The sequence below is a fragment of the Gobio gobio genome (assembly GCF_949357685.1).
Source record: "Gobio gobio genome assembly, chromosome: 13".
In the NCBI taxonomy this organism is placed as follows: Eukaryota; Metazoa; Chordata; class Actinopteri; order Cypriniformes; family Gobionidae; genus Gobio; species Gobio gobio.
The window spans coordinates 11,530,960-11,549,941 of record NC_137106.1 but is presented as its reverse complement, the minus strand read 5'-3'; the positions used below and the strand labels follow the sequence as shown (position 1 = coordinate 11,549,941).

The 18,982-nt window shown below is 45.4% G+C and overlaps 1 protein-coding gene across 1 annotated transcript in view; it reads right to left on the bottom strand.

Moving 5' to 3' along the window:
- The window catches only part of tmem63c (transmembrane protein 63C), a gene marked incomplete at its 3' end in the record, with an annotated part of 95,398 nt that overhangs the window by 73,271 nt on the left and 3,145 nt on the right, over positions 1-18,982 (bottom strand). The gene's annotated exons all lie outside the window — the stretch shown is intronic.

Genomic DNA, 18,982 nt, shown 5'->3' with positions numbered 1-18,982 from the left:
TTATTGCTGCTGCTGTTGGTTAATGCTGCTGCTGTTATGGCTGGTGCTGGTGCTGTTGGTTAATGCCGCTGCTGTTATGGCTGCAGCTGCTGTCTGCTGCTGTTATGGCTGCTGCTGGTGGTTATTGCTGCTGTTATGGCTGCTGCTGCTGTCTGCTGTTGGTTATTGCTGCTGCTGTTGGTTAATGCTGCTGCTGTTATGGCTGCTGCTGCTGTTATTGCTGCTGCTGTTGGTTATTGCTGCTGCTGTTATGGCTGCTGCTGTTATGGCTGCTGCTGCTGTTAGTTATTGCTGCTGCTGTTGGTTAATGCTGCTGCTGTCTGCTGTTGGTTAATGCTGCTGCTGTCTGCTGGTGGTTAATGCTGCTGCTGTTATTCTTGCTGCTGGTTATTGTTGCTGCTGCTGTTGGTTATTGCTGCTGCAGTTATTGTTGTTGCTGCTGCCATTGGTTATTGCTGCTACTGCTGTTATTGCTGCTGTTGGTTTTTGCTGCTGCTGTTATTGCTGCTGCTGCTTATTGTTGTTGCTGCTGCCATTGGTTATTGCTGCTGCTGTTGGTTATTGCTGCCCTGTTTGGTTATTGCTGCTACTGCTGTTATTGCTGCTGCTGTTATTGCTGCTGCTGCTTATTGTTGATGCTGCTGTTGGTTATTGCTGCCGCTTTTGGTTATTGCTGCTGCTGTTGGTTATTTGTTGCTGCTTTTATTACAGCTGCTGTTGGTTATATGTTGCTGCTGTTGGTTTTTGCTGCTGCTGCTGTTGGTTATTAATGCTGCTGTTATTGCTGCTGCTGCTGCTTATTGTTGTTGCCGCTGCCGTTGGTTATTGCTGCTGCTGTTGGTTATTGCTGCTGCTGTTGGTTATTGCTGCCGCTGTTGGTTATTTGTTGCTGCTGTTATTGCTGCTGTTGGTTATTTGTTGCTGCTGTTATTGCTGCTGCTGTTGGTTATTTGTTGCTGCTGTTATTGCTGCTGCTGCTGCTGCTGTTCTCAGGGTGCGGATTCACTTGTCCGTGCGATACTTCTGTCGCGTCACACTCCACTTTATTCCTATGGGTGACGTCAAGCAACTTTAACGCGTCCACAAAGCATCCCGGGAAGGCGGCGCTTCATTTGAAGAAATGCTGCGCGACAAAAAACCTGGCAGATGCAACTATCCAATAAAGGTAGAGCACATGGAGACTGGGGGAAGTCTTGCGCGGGTCCTTTCTTTTTCATTCCCCGCTGACTCAAAAGCACACCCATAGTGGTAAACTCGAGGTACGCCCATCAACATACACATGAGCGGAAGCGTCACAACACCATGCTTCAGTCGTGCCGCAAAATTGGATCTGTACTGTTATTGGTGCTGCTGCTGTTGGTTATTGTTGCGGCTGTATATAGGTGGAGGGTTTCTGAAAGCACGCTGCACTGCTATAGCAAATGCTGACCAAGTATTTGAAGGTTGAACAGCGAGCTCTTTGGCTACTGATACAGCAGGAACCAATCAGCTGTGCACTATAGTGAATTGCAAGCAAATAAAGCCTGTGCCATCTGTTTCATGACAAAACTTTGTATTTATTATACCAAAATCTGTATTTAGGAAAAATATATTTGATTTTAGTAATACCTTTTTAATAAGTACATTTTTAACTTAATGCCCTGCAAAAAAAAATCAACATGATTTTTAATTCAGAAATGTAAAAAACATTTTTATCATAGGTGTTTTTAAGTCACTGCATATATGAATTTTAGCCTATTTATTAGATCCAGACCGTGGACAAGAGACAAGTGTTATATCATGGACTATCATGGCGAAAATCATTGCTAGGCAGGAAATATTGCATTACTTTTCCCATTTTCCCTTCTCAAACTTCAGACAGGAATCCCTTCGTCTTGATTCGCTGTGACTGAACGGATGGATTAGCCACGGAATATCCAAGGAGCATCCTGCCAAGATGAAAGAAGCCCTCCTCTAGAGACCCCACCACCCACAACTGACATTCTCATCTTTCAGTCTGTAATCCAGAGATCTTAAAGCCCATAGTCCTGGGGTAGATTTGGTGGCGTAATGAATCTGTAAAGATCTGTCAGACGACAAAGCCTTGCTTGAATGAAATATGCTAATTAGAATAGGACAACCTTATAAAAGCTGTTGTTACGCAATGAGGAATAAGAGTGACAGAGAAATAATTATTTTTCTCAGGGTCTCTAAGGTGTTCCCTTTCGAAAGGGAACTCGCGCTGCGTCAGCTTGACGCTACGGGGAACGCCTCCAGCGTGACTGGTGCCTGAAATCACTATCAAAAAACTCAATCCTATTGACCGGCGACAGCCTATGATGTCATCAAGGTGCGACCAGGAAGTATATAAGGGCGCCTTGCCAACATGACAGTATCTTTTCGTCTTCAGGGACTGTTTTGCCTGTCTTCACGTGAAACGTCTACAAGAAGGATAACAATGAAGTGTGTTTGTGTAGCTTGCGCTTTGGATACACACACACTTTGTGTTTACTGCCTGGGAGAAGAGCACGCACGAGAGGTTTGAGAACCTCTTGTGAAAGTATTTACGAGCGTTGTCTTCTGGAAACGCCCCGCTCTCGGCGGGACCTCTTCTCGAGGGGAGAGGTTTCTGCATCTGGGAACGGCCACGCTCGAGCTGAGGCTGAGCGGCGTCTAAACACCAAATGCGCTTCCCAGATGGATCTGGCTCGTCGCTTGGAGACAGTTATGTTCTCGAGGACGATCCGGATCGCGAGAGGCTCGAGCAGAGGATGGGTGAGTCAGTTAAAGATGCTAAAGCTCTTCAAACCATCCTGTCCCATGTACGGGGAGTTGCTGGAGGTCAGGGAACGCGCTGCGGGTAGACTGCAGCTGCCTTTGCGGCGCGTGAGGAGAGAGGCTGAGCGTCCAAACAGTTTGGACGATCGGTTTCTCTCCGCCCATGACCTCCCAACTCCTGGGAGTCTTCCATTCCTTCCAGGTCTCCATCAGCAGATCTCGAGGGGATGGAAGAAACCATACTCAGCCCTGCATCTGTCGACATCGGCGAGCTAAATTTCGCTGATGTCGAGGGATTGCCTGGCTGGGTATGTGTCGGGGCTGCCCGTGGACGAGATGTTATGTTTATCTCGCCTCTGGGCGGCCTGCGACACTGTGGCTCCCACCCTGCCGGTCTAATGCCTGAATGGCAGGGCGTACATGTCAGTGGGTCACGCTGCGGCGGCTTTGCACACCACAGCTGTGTTGCAGGCGTACCAGGCAGACCTGCTGAGGGACCTCGATCAGGGGGAGGGACCCCCTGAGGTGGAAGTCGAGTCGCGCCGGACCGCGGTTTTCGCTCTCCGGGCCACCGTACAGATTGCGCCGATGGCGGCGACGGTGGCCACGGAGAGACATCTGTGACAAAGGCGTGCTCGGCAGCATTTAGAACATGCATCCCGCTGAGGTCCGGGACCACGCCCAGGCAGTCGGGTGTCCCCGGCCCGTTCCAGTCTGAGGGCTGGAGATGGGAACAGCAAGCCAGCGTCGCCTCTCGAGCGCCCCGCCGCGGAGGACTGGGGCGCAGGGGAGGCGGGACACCCGCAACAGGAAGAGGAAGGAAGCCGGGGCTGGTAACCGGAACCAGCGCAGGCAGCGGACTCCGCCCTCGAGGACGCGGAGTTGAACGCTGCCTTTTTCCCTTCCTCTGGCTTTCCCCCGGGCGCTTTACATCAGGCCGGTGGGCCTATGATGAGCAGAAAATGTAAGACTCTGCCGGCCCGCCTGGTTTGTTTGTTAAAAGCGCCCCCCTCAGGATGGCGGGCGGATATTAGCTCGATGGCTGGGTTGAAGCACCGCGAGGAGCGATTGGTAAGTCCCCCTCTATGAGGGCGAAACATTTTCAAAACTGTGTTTTTCAGGACTTTTTGACCGTCGCTCCCCTGAGGGGTTGCTTGGGGAGATTTTGGATCATCGAGGGATTTCGCAGGGCCTGCAGCTCCCCGTGAGTAAGCTAAGAACGATCTTCTTTGCAACATTATGTGGTTGTGTGTGTATGCCTCACTTTTGCTAGTTGAGTCTTGCTGCCTCTCCGTGTTATTTTTCCCACTATGTGGGTGATTAATTCACGCTCTTGCTCGAGGGCTTGTAGTGTAGAGGGCTAGCTGTGTTTTCCTAGCGTAAAAGTGGGAAGTAGCTGAAGACCGGGTACGCGCTAATGCGCGAGCTGTAGTAAGATCTGCGCCCAGCTCTGCGGGGCTTTGGGAAAAGGGGTTCGGGGCCTCAATGTGTAATATTAGAGGTGATAATATTTCTTTCCCGAGCCCTGAGTAGATCTAGTGCGTTCTTATGTCGCACTACTTGGCCTAGGCTTTGTCAAGGATGGGGGCGTTCCCTTTTAATGAAGGTTGTTCGCCCCTGGCCTGTCTTTTGATATAAGAACATGGCGTGGTTTATGCATCCTTGTTTCAGCCTCCTCTTGTTACAGAGTCGTCCGGCCAAGACCCGCCCCCTTCTCTGCGTTCTGGGGTTACGAGTAACGCAGTCGGGGTGTTGCAGCAGACAGCGACTTTGCCAGTGGTCGTGGGGCGGAGTGAAGCGTCTTTCGCTGGTTTGCGATCAGACTTTATCTGCCGTTTCCGCCTTTCAGAGCTTGGTGGCCGCCATCTTTTGGCGGCCCCCGGCCTCTTCCTGGAGGATGTTTGGCCGGTGGGTTCTATATTTTCTAAAAGAAAAGGTATTGTTTCACCCTTGCTCTATGTCTCTGCTCCACCTCCTTTAGGGCTCGGGTTGAACTAAACATCGGATAAACCTCTGTGGAGGTTCTGGTCGGATGCTCCCCTGAGGCCCGAGCATTGCCAATGGCTGACGCCTTCTTACTTATGGTGGCCGCTGCATGGAAAGTAAGACAGCCGCCCCGAGGCAGGTGACGTAAGTTGTACTCCCCTCGCTTTAGAGGGTGTTTGTTTAAGCACTTTCGCTGAGTACACTGCTGTTGGCAATGTGATTAGGTCCATGTTTGTAGGCGCTGCCCGAGAGACTGCGCCGTCCGGGGGGCCCTAGGACACGGCGAAGCGGTTGTCCCTAGCTGCCTCTGGGATGGAGCCAGCCCCAGGTGCGGGTGTAGGAGCCAGCTGGTTGTTAGTAGCCAGCTTGGGCAGTCTGGGCAGCTGGAATTCAGGACAGGTAGTAGGCGTGAACCGGCCTCCCTGCAAGGAAGTCTCGACGCCATGGCCCACGAGTGGGCCTTGGAGGATCTTCTCCACTGGTGTCGACGTCAGCAGTAACCTCGTAGTCTCCCTGGGGATGAGTTCCCAGGTGAGATCTGGATTTCCAGGCGTCAGCAGCAGACATCTGCCGCCAGCCCAGGCGCAGCAGCCAGCCTTCGTTGAGGCCGCCCTGAGGGGTAGGCTCTCGGTTTGGGTAACCTTCGCTCAGGTGGAGGCCCGAGTGGCCTCCCTGAGGGCCTGCTGTGGTCAGCAGGCGCTGCCTGGTCTCCCCCGAGGGGGCACCTCTGGCATTGAGTCCCTCGATGGCTGGTAGTAGGCACTGGATGGCTAGCATGAGTGCTGGCCTCCCTGAGTGCAGCCGCTGAGGCGGTGACCATGAAGTGCTATGAGTAGCACATTCTGGCTATGGGCGGCACGCTCTGCTATCAGGTGGAGGCATTGCGCCTCCCTGAAATCGTTCCCCGGTCCCCAGGTTCGGTAACGGATCGTAGCATGGGATGCTATCAGGCAAGCTGCACAGGGCTTCCCTGAGGGGATTCGCTTGGAGTAGTAGGCCTACGTGGCCTCCTCTGAGGGCACGCTCTGGTGAGCGTGAAGTGCCGTGAGCGGCACGTTCTGCTGTCAGATGGTAGGCATGGTACCTCCCTGAGAGCGAGCTCCCGGTCTCCAGCCGTGTGGTGAGCATGAAGTGCTACGAGTAGCACGTTCAGCTAGGCTGTGAGTGCCCGATATCTTTGCAGTTGGTAGGCCCGCTTGGCCTCCCTGATGAAGCGAGTCCCTGGTCTTCCCAGCTAACTCGAGGGCTAGCACGACTGCGATCAGGTTTCAGGCCCGTATGGCCTTCCTGAGGGCGAGCTCCGCTGTTGGACACGCGAGCAGTCGGCAAGGGTTACCAGGTGAAGGCTCCTCTCGGCCTCCATGGGGAACGAGTTCCCCTGGCGGGAACGCACAACTGGCTTTACGCTGACAGCTAGTGGTCACCCGCTATCAGGCGCCGGTCTCTGGCCGTTCGCGAGACCTGGAGGCGGTGTTCTTACCCTAGCACGACGAGACGTTACTGCTGCTATGCGGTCCCCACGGGAGGGGACTTTCATAGTTTGCCTACTGCATGGCTACCTACCAGGCAGGCTTATGAGCTCCTCTCGAATGAGGGTCTACTATGAGCTTACGGCCGCTTGGCGCTGGTTAAGGGTTGTAGGCCCCTCTGGGCCTCCCTGGCATAATCAGCCTGTAAGGCCTCTGGCCTCCTAAGCACGTTTTAAAGTAGGTGCTTGGTAGATCCGAGGATCGAGCGGCTAAACTCCCCTCGCTAGCAAGGGTTATATAGCACTTTGCTGAGAGCTGCTCTCCAGGATAACCCGTCTCTGAGATCCGGCTAGTGGATGTTACTGCCTTTCTTGCAGCACCCTAGCGGGATGCCTCTTCGGAGGCGAGTACCAGAGGCTCTGTACTGTACAGACAGGGTTGACCGTATTACGTGTCCCATAACAGACTGGGTCACCTGGTCAGGTCTCCCTGGTGGCATTCGGTGAGAACCTCCCGAATAGTGACTGGCATAGGGTTCCCTAGTAGTTCCCTTGCCACGTTCCCTTAAAGGAACCCCTTCTAAGTCGAATGGGTGGTTCCAGGCCTTCGAGCAGGGCCTGGGAAGGACCTCATGTGTGTGAAGGTTCCTTCTTGGGTGATAGCTTGGGCTATGACCGTAGGGAGCGCTGTCACTGACAGCCTAATGTGACCAGAAGGGGAGTTCAGGCATTTCAGTAGAATTTGCTTGTCTTGACAGTTGTCACTGCCAGTGGGCATGCACTCCCGTCAGCATGGCGGCGTGGGTATATCGTTCCCCATAGCGTCAAGCTGACGCAGCGTGAGTTTCCTTTCGAAAGGGAACGTCTCAGGTTACGAATGTAACCATTGTTCCCTGAGAACAGGGAACGAGACGCTGTGTCGCTGTGCCATGCCGCAGGGCCTGCCTGCCGAAAACAGTCCCTTCAGACGATTAGATACTGTCATGTTGGCAAGGCGCCCTTATATACTTCCTGGTCGCACCTTGATGACATCATAGGCTGTCGCCGGTCAATAGGATTGAGTTTTTTGATAGTGATTTCAGGCACCAGTCACGCTGGAGGCGTTCCCCGTAGCGTCAAGCTGACGCAGAATGGTTACATTCGTAACCGGAGACGTTCTGAGTGTTATAGCATGCTGCTAAGCGGTTGCTAGGGTGTTCTGGGTGGTTGCTAGGGTGCTTATCAGTGGCTGTGTTTCTTCTATGTACATACTGTGTTCATAGCACAAATGCTGTTGAGCATCAAAGTTTAAAGCCGTGTTACAATTCACAGGGTCCCCACGCAGTTTCACAGCTCCATACAAACTCAGCAGGGGGTGTCTGCAGAAGTTCACTTCACTTGATTATATTTGTTCATTTGAAATGCCCTGCTACATCATCAAACACATATCACACTTGAATCACACAGATGATGAATATAGATACAGTCAAACCAAAAATTATTCAGACACCAGATATATTTTTTTTACTAGTGGGTGTAGGACACTATAGTTAATTATAGGTAATGTAAGTGAGCATAGAAAAATAAATTAAACTGTGACATATTATAGCCAAACATTCTTCACACAGTGACTGCCAGTAAACCAGAGGACCAAAATTATTCAGACACTTTGACCTGACCATGTTTTGCTGAAGTGTTTTTTCTTTAATTGTCAATGCGACCTTTTACACCACAGACTGAACAAAATGAAGCATTGCTTGGTCATTGGTTGACCTAAATTGGTATCATCTAATTGTGTATTTAAATTGAACAGCTGACAGCTGATTAGTTTATTGTAATCCATTACATACATTTCTATCATAGTTATCCGACATTATCAAGATGAATTTGTTCTGACAGTTCTTGTCATATTTTATTACCATTTTCTTAACTACAGCGAATAAACTGTGATAATGTGAGAAAATGTTGAAGGTGTCTGAATACATTTTGGTTTGACTGCACAAGTGTATAATACATTAAAAAAAGGGTTCATTGTCACATACAGTATGTCTTCAAATATGTGGTGCATTTTATTTGCCTGTAACTGGCTGGCAACATGGACTGAGGTGAACTAAACTGAATAAAAATACTACACTTCTTTTTCTGTACACTCAATATTAAGTACTGGGGGGGCACCAAATTTTTTTTTTTCTTCAGGTAAACGAAAAAATTACTCCATCTCTGAGTCCCTATAATGCAAATGTATGAGACCTCCAAAGATGATTTTTAAAAAACAAAACAAACTTGACACCTCACACAAATTTCACAACGCCCATACATCACGTTTCACAACATGCTGACCTTTATGTCAAGCGTGAAATCATGACATGGCTCAAAGCAATGTTAAAGCATAGTTAAAAATTTTTTTTTTTTTTTTTTCGTTTTAGAAGACATTATTTCATCAACTGGAGTTGCATGATAACGGTCATGTTTGTTTTCTGTGGGCAACTTTGGAGGCCCCTGTTTAAAAACTGTGTGTTTATCTGAAGAAAGATCATCATACATCTGGAATGGCGTGAATCAATTAATAAACGACGAGACAATTTTCATTATTGGGTGGAGTATCCCTTAATGAACATATAAGGGGCTGAATATTAGCATAAGAAATATGGATTTTTTTTTTCCAAATGTTATCAGAAAGATGGTGATCAGAAATACAAATATTTAATGTAGACTAATATTTGTCACAATTCTGTGTTTATTGTTCTGGGACTTTTATTTTGATATTCATTTTTCTTGCTGTGTCTGATTTTCAGTTCCTGTGGTTTTGTTCCTGTTAGCCTTTAGGTGTGTTTGACTTGATGCGGCGCAGAACTGCGTAGACCAGGGGTTCTCAACCCTGGTCCTCAAGGGCCACTGTCTTGCAGAGTTTAGGTTCAACCTTGATCAAACTCACCTGCCTGTAAATTTTCAGTAATCCTGAAATGCTTAACTAGCTGGTTCAGGTGTGTTTGATTAGGGTTAGAGCTAAACTCTGCAGGACAGTGGCCCTCGAGGATCAGGGTTGAGAATGCCTGGGGTAGACCGATCGGTGTATGACATCATTATTAACCAAGATTAACCAAGATGGCGGCGCGAGTAGATCGCGAGGCTCAGGTTCTCTCCAGATTCTGCAATTTTGCGGTATTTTTCTTGTTCATCTCGGGTCTGTTCGTACAGAACAGTTGTGCCTTTACAACGTACACCCGCTGTGAGCTTTTGGATATTGGTTTGCGAATTTCCGACAGTTTTATGGACAATCTTCGACTCCTTCCTGAGATCGCTAGGACGCCCGAGGCGATGCGCTCTGCCCGGCCGGGCGGAAGTGCAAGAAGGCGGCGCTGTGATCGTAAACAAAGGCGGGGTAAGCGTGGAGGACTAAGAGCTAAGCTAAGGCTAACTCCTTACCGGCTCTCTTTACCCAGCATTTTCCTTGCCAATGTACGATCGCTAGTGAACAAAATGGAGGAGATTCGACTCAGCATCACACACAGTAAGAAACTTTTGAACTGTAACGTCCTAATCTTCACGGAAACCTGGTTAAACAGCGGAATACCGGACACCGCTATTGAGCTAGCGGGACGCCACACACTCCGGGCGGATAGAACACTAGATGGCTCCGGTAAAACCAGAGGCGGTGGATTGTGCATTTACATTAACAAAGCTTGGTGCACAAACTCTGCTATTGTTGGGAGTCATTGTTCAGCTAACCTTGAGTTTCTCATGGTTAAATGTAGACCGTTTTATCTACCGCGGGAGTTCACTTCCACCATTATCACTGCAGCCTATATTCCTCCGGATGCTGATGCCAAGCTTGCTATGAAAGAACTTCACGCAGCCATCAGTAAACCACAGACTGATCACCCGGAAGCTGCGTTTATTGTTGCAGGTGACTTTAATCACACAAACTTAAAGTCAGTGCTACCCAAGTTTCACCAGCATGTTTCCTGCCACACCAGAGGAAACAAAACCTTAGATCATGTTTACACAAACATTGCTGGAGCTTACGTTGCAACACCCCTCCCCCACCTGGGACAGTCAGACCACCTCTCTTTGTTCCTCAGCCCCAAATATTCACCCCTCATCAACCGTGTGAAGCCATCAGTGAAGACCATCAAGGTGTGGCCTGCGGGGGTTGATTCCACACTCCAGGAAAGGTTTCTAAACACAGACTGGAGTGTGTTTGCTTCTCAAGCCACCAGTGGCGCTCACACGGACATTGACTCATACACTTCTTCTGTATTGGATCATATCAATACCACCATTGACAATGTTACAACCCAGAAACAGATCACCACATACCCAAATCAGAAGCCTTGGATGAACAGGGAAGTTCGACTCCTGCTGAAGTCACGCAATACTGCCTTCAGATCAGGAGATGCACAAGCCTACAGTACATCCAGAGCAAACCTGAAGAGGGGCATCAAAAAGGCCAAGCACTGCTACAAGCTAAAGATAGAGGGACACTTTTCCAACTCTGACCCTCGACGCATGTGGCAGGGCATTCAGGCCATCAGTGATTACAAACCCACCCACTCCACCCCCGCAGCCACTGATGTCAACTTCCTGAACGAGCTAAATTACTTTTATGCTCGTTTTGAAAGAGACAACAGAGAAACTGCCACCAAGCTCAAACCCTCAGCTGACCACCCACCAATCACACTCTCCTCCACAGATGTCTGCAAGGCACTGAGCCGGATCAGCGCACACAAGGCTGCTGGACCAGACAACATCCCTGGTCGTGTTCTCAGGGCATGTGCGGAGCAGCTCGCTGGGGTTTTTACGGACATTTTCAACCTGTCTCTTGCCCAAGCAGCTGTACCAACATGCTTCAAACGCACTTCCATTGTGCCAGTGCCGAAACACTCTAGCCCGAGGTGCCCTAATGACTTCCGCCCTGTAGCACTCACACCCATCGTTATGAAGTGCTTTGAGCGGCTGGTCCTAGAACACCTAAAAGACTCTACCATCCACATTGGACTCACATCAGTTTGCCTACCGCAGCAATAGGAGCACAGAGGATGCAGTTTCCATGGCACTGCACTCTGTGCTCACCCATCTGGACCATAAGAACACTTATGCACGCATGCTGTTTGTTGACTTCAGCTCAGCATTCAACACTGTCATCCCAACCAAGTTAATAGCCAAACTTGGAGACCTGGGCATCAACACTTCAATGTGTAACTGGATTTTGGACTTCCTAACTGACAGACCCCAGAATGTTCGATCAGGATCCAACTGCTCCACATCCATCACACTCAACACTGGCGTACCACAGGGCTGTGTGCTAAGTCCGTTTCTCTACTCCCTCTTTACCTCCGACTGCAAGCCTGTGTATGGATCTAATTCCATCGTCAAGTTTGCGGACGACACTACGGTGATTGGGCTCATCAGCAACAACGATGAGACTGCCTATAGGGAGGAGATCCAGCACCTGGCCACATGGTGCGCTGATAATAACCTGCTCCTCAACACCACCAAAACGAAGGAGCTCATCGTGGACTTCAGGAAGGAGTCAAGAGGCACACACGACACCATCCACATCAATTGAATGGCTGTTGAGCGTGTTTTTCTCTCCTGTCTCCAGTTTCAAGTTCCTGGGGATCCACATCTCGGCGGACATGTCGTGGACGACCAACACCTCCAGCCTGGTCAAGAAGGCTCACCAGCGCCTCTTCTTCCTGAGGAAGAATCAGCTCTCCTCGGCTATCCTGGTGAACTTCTATCGCTGCGCAATAGAAAGCATCCTGACCAACTGTGTCGCAGTATGATATGGGAGCTGCTCTGTTGCGGAGCGCAAGGCACTGCAGCGGGTGGGGAAAACTGCCCAGCGCATCACAGGGACTCCACTACCTGCCATCGAGCACATCCAGAGAAAACGCTGTCTGCATCGAGCTCGCAGCATCCTCAAGGACTCCTCTCACCCAGCCCACAGACTGTTTTCTCTCCTGCCCTCCGGCAGGCGTTTCAGGATTCTCCGGACCAGAACCAGCAGACTAAAGAACAGTTTTTTCCCCAGAGCGGTCTCTTTACTGAACTCAAACCCCCGTTGATCCACTTCCCTCATAAACTGCTAACTCTCCTACCTCACATCTGCCTTCACTTTGTTATTTGCACTACCGACTCTTTATTACAGTAACAACTGTTTACTTATGCATTCTGCACTACCATATCTTAACTGGATTATGCTCATTTGCACTGCCGACTGTATTTATAGTACCAATGTTTACATTTGCATTTTGCACCGTACTTCTAACTGTAATATGCAACCACTTTCCACTGCACTTTTACACTTTTTTTCGGATAGCTCTGTCCATAATTTATTGCACTACCTTAATCCACTGCTATATTCCTCATCTTGCCTAACATATTATTGTATACCTCTAACTGTAAAAATTCTGTTTAAAGTACTAGCCATCTGTATATTATTCATAGTACATATTCACCTGTACATTCTGTTTATAGTAATAGCCATCTGTATATTAATTCACTGTACATACTCACCTGTAAATTCAGTTCTGTTTATAGTAATAACCATCTTTCTATTTATTTATACATATTTATATATATTCAGTATATTTCCATGTCCTGCACTTATGCAACCATTGTATATCCTGCACTTGCTGCTATTGCACTTCTGGTTAGACCTAAACTGCATTTCGTTGCCTTGTACTTGTACTTGTGTAATGACAATAAAGTTGAATCTAATCTAATCTAATCTAATCAAAATACCGCGAGAGCTAACGGCTCCGTATGCTTTTGAATCACTCTCGCGGTACTTTGATGTCATACACCGATCGGTCTGGACAGCGCTTCAAGTCGAGCACACCTATTGTTTCCATAGATGCATTTTTTGTTTCCATTACAATTCATAACCTACACCTGTTCCCCATTAGCCTCTTGTTTGCCTGTGTATAAATGCCCCTGTGTTTCAGGCCAAGTCCACACGTACAAGGGTATTTTTATAAACAAAGTTTTTCCTCCATTTAAAAAACAAATTGCGTCCACATGATAACGCAAAAACATGCTATGAAGCACTGTCAAGAGCATGCCAAACCAACAGGTGGCAATATAACCCTAAACGTAAAGCCACGTTGGCCAATCAGAAGCCTGGAAAAAAAGGTTATTGCCGGTTCCGGTTCTGACGTAACAAGCCAAAATCTCCGGTTTCACCGTCCACATGACAACACTGCAACCAGAGTTTCTAAAAATCTTCACCTTGGTAGGAGTTTTTAAAAAAAGTTTGGTATCAGTGTCCGGATACTGTGTTTGCGTGTGGAAGAACAGCCAAACTGCATAGAAAAAGCTGCAGTTTTGAAAATACCCTTGTTCTTGTGGACAGGGCCTAAGAAGTCCTTGTTTGTTGCTCGTTCTCTTTACATAGATATCTAAAACTGTTGTGTTTCTTGTACGTCTTCCTGGTTGGATTTATGTTTCATATTTTGGATTTACTTAGTTTGTATGCTTGCGCGGAATAAATACGGCTTGCAAATAGATCTTTGGCTCTCCTATTCTCTGCTAAACCATAACAACATTGAAATTGTATTTAAATGAATCACAAAACTGCAAAACAACAATAAATAGGGATCTCATCTAGGGTGCCAAAATGGCTCTGAGTAATAGTGATGTTTGCCTAAGCAAACTATGTTAATTATGATTTATCATGGTCGCACAGAATGCCTTTATCTTTTTGGCTAAAATTTGAATGATGGACATTTTACATAGACGTTCTTCTCCCATAAACTGTGCAGTTATGATTATTGTATGCTCTTTATATTCTATTAAGATCTTGACAGAAAGGATGTGAGTCATAAATGCTGTAATATGACATCCAAGCAGCAATCTGGCATATCACTCACTCTCTTACACACACCCCTGGTTTCCATATTTAATGGGGACTGTCCATTGACATCATGATTTTTATACTGTACAAACTGTATATTCTATTACCTACCCTTAAACCTGCCTACTTTTACATTTTCAAAAGAAACCACATAGTAAGATTTAGAAGCTGTTTTCCTCATGGGGACCCAAACATGCACACACACAAACACTGCATCAAGTTGCATCAGCCAAGCCAATATTAAAGGAACACTCCACTTTTTTTTTTTAAAATGGGCTCATTTGAGGCGCTACGTCATATTCTCGCGCATGCGTCGTGGTGCTTCGTGATTTTAAACAAGGACATGTTGAATAAAGTCGTTATTTAGATTTTTTTGCGCACAAAAACTACTCTCGTCGCTTCATAAAATTATTGTAGAGCCACTGTAGTGAGATGGACTTTGTAATGACGTCTTTAGTTCCTTTTATGGGTCTTGTGAGTGCAAAATACATTGCTGCCAATGGAGGCCTTTCTGAGCCATCGGATTTCAACAACAATATCTTAATTTGTGTTCTGAAGATGAACGGAGGTCTTAAGGGTGTCGAACGACATCAGGGTAAGTAATTAATGGCAGAGTTTTCATTTTTGGGTGAACCAAAAACTCTAGGGGAGTTGGAAAATGAGCCTATTTTTTAAAAAAGTGGAGTGTTCCTTTAAAGACAAAGTGTGTAATTTTATGATCGTACAATACTTTCTTCTAAACCAGGTTAATTTGCGCGACTACATGTAAGCCATATAAAGGTTGGTCTACATTGGCTAAACCAATGGTGTGATATTTGGGGGCGTGGCTAAACATTTGATGACCAATAACAAATATGGGGAGTGTCAAGGAAACAAGTTTGAAAACAATTAATTGTTTTAAAGCCGTACACACCAAGGAATATCCATAGCTATTACAATGACATATTTTCTAATTCTGAGAATAGATCACACCACAACTATAATGATAACAACAATATCATTTGGATCACTTTCAGAACAATTTTGTTTCCTACTGATGCAATAAAAACATTAGCTGCATCCGAAATCACATACTGTCTGAGTAGGTACTACATTTGAATTTGAATTTACTTCACCAGTATTAAAAAAGTATGTTCTATAGAGTATGAATGTGGGTAGTATGGTATAAGAAAGCATTCTTTCTGTCAACTTTTTATGTACTTCTCGGAAATATACTTTTTATACTTAAAATTGCACTTTATGAGTACTTTACTCATACTGACAGAAAAGCATTTTTGGACTATACATGTAGGCTACTCAATCTTTTGATCAAGATATATTTAGAAATATAATGAAGCATTCTAAGTATACTTGGCTTGTGTTTACTCTTTTGATTGAGTAGCCTAATAAATACTTTATCACATAGTTTTACATACTGTCTTATAAACGTACACTGTTAGTAAATATTAATTTATCAAGAAAATTTATAAAGTTCCTGATTTTGAGTATCTGATTTTGATTGGCTCTCAATCACTGCATTCAAAATTGCATACTTCCCTACTATATAGTATTCAACAAACAATATGGCAAAAGAGTAGTATGTCCGAATACATAGTATTCAAAAAACAGAGGCGAAAAGTACCTGGATGACCTACTACTTACGCAGAGTGCAGTTTTTGTGTAGGCTTGTCCACTGGTAGTGTACATTAGACTGGGTAAACCCAGCCTGATCTGCCAGCGATTTGATTTCGCCCGGCAACTCAGTCTGGAAACCCGTACATTCATTTCTACTTTCTCGGTTACACTTTTGCGGGAACCAATCACAGACTGGCTTATCCACCTGGCCCGCTATTGGAGGCATTATCACGATGACGGATAGAGAAGCGAGTCATTTAATTTATGCGTGTTTCTGCTCGTGTGTGCAGTAGAAAATACAGAGCAGACTCCCCAGACCAATGTTCAATCTTAAATTGAGCTTGGTCTGGTGATAGCCAGACAAAGTGTACATAGCAATTTACTTCAAATCTACTTTACTCTTTCCCCGCCATTGACTGAATTTCAAAATGGCTTCACAGCCATTCATAAATCCTCTCCCATGGCCTCATGGGATAGTAAAGTGTCCATCAAATGCACACTTCTCTGCGTAAATAGTAGGTAATCCAGGTAATTTTCGCCTCTGTTTTTCGAATACATTCGGACATACTACTCTTTTGCCTTATTGTTTGTTGAATACTATATAGTAGGGAAGTATTCGATTTCGTATGCAGTGATTGAGAGCCAATCAAAATCCACCTGACTTTAAAAATCATGAGCATTTAAAGAGACAGGCAACATACTGTCACTTCCGTGCACATTTCTAATAGTTATCATGCATTGGTGTGGATGCTATATAGTTTTCGCTATAGTTATCCTTCTTGGTCTGAATGGGACTCTGCTCTCTCTTTCTTTTTACATAATATTTTCAATAACTTAAATCAATGTCCATTTATTTATTTGTTAAAGTTGCCATGAAACCAAAGTTGTGATAGTTTTTTCTTTCCTATTGTGACATACTGGGAAACGGCATCTCGAACAAGAAAAAAATGGGGAGAAGTGCTTAGTCTCCTTGGTTTTGTCAATTTTCTTATGGATATTTCTTAAGGATCATTAGCTTTAACTAGTAACCTTTGAGGTATGATAACCATTCACATATCTCAGTCTGATAACAAGGACACTACTATTTCTTACTTACACAGTCACTGTTACACTGTCTCAGGTGCCAGCATCAGTCTTTTTGTGCATGTGTGTGTGGGTGTTAGAACGAGACAATATTGCACCAAAGATAATATTAGAAACAAACGCATATGAGGTCCTTACACAACAACCCTTTCAATGATGACAAAGTACTGACAAATAAGGCCACAAACTGTCATGCCAGCTGTTGGATGTTTCTATGAATGCATAAGGGAATCTATGGAAGACGAACCGCTCCATTTAACCATATCTACCGATGTGAACTTTCTATAGCTCACACTCCAGTCTCTGTACACTTTGTGTACTGCAGTGGGATGTATCAACTTTCAATCTCAGCCAAGTGTACCATCAAATATTCATGCCCGTGCTGCGTAGAGATGCCAGATACACGTTTTACTGAGGATTATTTGTTGTGTGTTCTCAGCAATGTATTACAAGCTTTTGATCACAGAACCACTGGAGAGAAAGCAGCAGTCTCAGAAAATGACTAAGCAACATGTCTATAAACTCGGCAAAAGCACCTTATGAACTAAAGAAGGTTGTTTAAAGCCTCTCATGATGTAGTCACACCTGCTGGCTAAATTAATGGTTTGGCACAATTCCCAACAGCTGTTTTCGCTGAAGTATTCATCTGTGAACGTCTACTTACATCTGCCTCTTCCCTCACATTGTATCAATTAGGTAAATATGCTTTTGGCTCATATTCGTCACTGATGTAGAATGAAGTCAAGAACTGGAGAAAGTGGTGCATTGCTGTTTAGACCATTTGTAAGATGCTTATTCATGAGGTTTAAAAGATTGCTATTATGGTTTGCTCTAATTTTCTTCTTCTAAAGCTGATAAACATCATAAGATGTCACTGAAACCAATCAGAGATTGCAATTTGTCCATATACTAATGCACTCAAGTCTAACTAGACTAACAACATAAACATATTAATGTAAAAAAAAAATTATGGAGGTGGCAGAAATGTATGGTTGCATCCAAAAACTTAAACAGCTGACTTGTTATAATAAATAAATAATATGTTACATTTATATAGTGCTTTTCTGGGTACTCAAAGCGCTTTACATATAGAAAGAGGAATCTACTCAACCACCACCAATGTGCAGCATCCACCTGGATGACGACGGCAGCCATATTGCGTCAGAATGCCCCTCCACACACCAGCTGATTGGTGGAGAGGAGACCAGCAAATAATTTCCTCGCTGCCTTATCAGGCAATGACTTTGTAGGCAGCGTAACGGTTACGGTTAATGATCTACAGCAAAATAGAGCAAGCTTTGGTGAGAACTAGGCAAATATTTAATGATTTATATAATGAAATATTTAAAGATGCAACCGCATCTTTCTTTTCTAGCTCATCTATCACTGAATGTAACGCATAGGATTGTGGGATATCAAAGGCAGTAAAGGATACATTTATGCATCCTACATTGAAATGTGTCCTCTGAAGGCAGCATTTTCCAGTTTTCAGACGCAGCCCATAATTTTAAAAATGGCAGAAGAATAATAATGGTGAATTTCTGCCACCTACTGGACAGGATGACACACAGAAGCAATGGGGTCCCCCACATTACTGTTAAAATTCCTTAAAAATGGCTTGTTTTTTGCTCTAACAAACTTCTTTTAGAGATGTCACTTAAATCAGTGATTGTTTGTTGACAAATCAGATCAAGTGCACTCTAGATTAATTCAACTAATTTGAATGATAACAAATATATTCATGTTTATACATTACAATTTTAATGTTGTATGTTTTATTAATGTGGCAGAAATGCAAATTTTGCATTAAATATAGCAGAAGAAGAGATCGGTGCATTTCCTCCACCTACTGGACTGGATGACACAAGAGCAATGGCACATGCCTCGCTACCGTTTCAATTTCTAAATATTGGGTTGTTTTTGCACTTAAAAGTGATCAGCAAGCTGCATGTACTTTTCTGGTGACTTTATTTAGTGTTCAATTGAGTCACAACACAACAGAATTCTTTCTAAATTATGATATTCTGGGTTTGGAAAGACATGTGTAGCCTAAGTCCACTGGAGGCACAATTGACAAACTCTTGTGCAGGTTTATTTACAATAATCCAAAGTGAGCAAAACAAAGACTTGACGAATCATAACTTAACATAAAACTCACCAACACCGGTTTACAGGGACAACAGCCTACTAGACAAGAGACAATGGTAACATCAGGGCTATATTATAGGCTACAG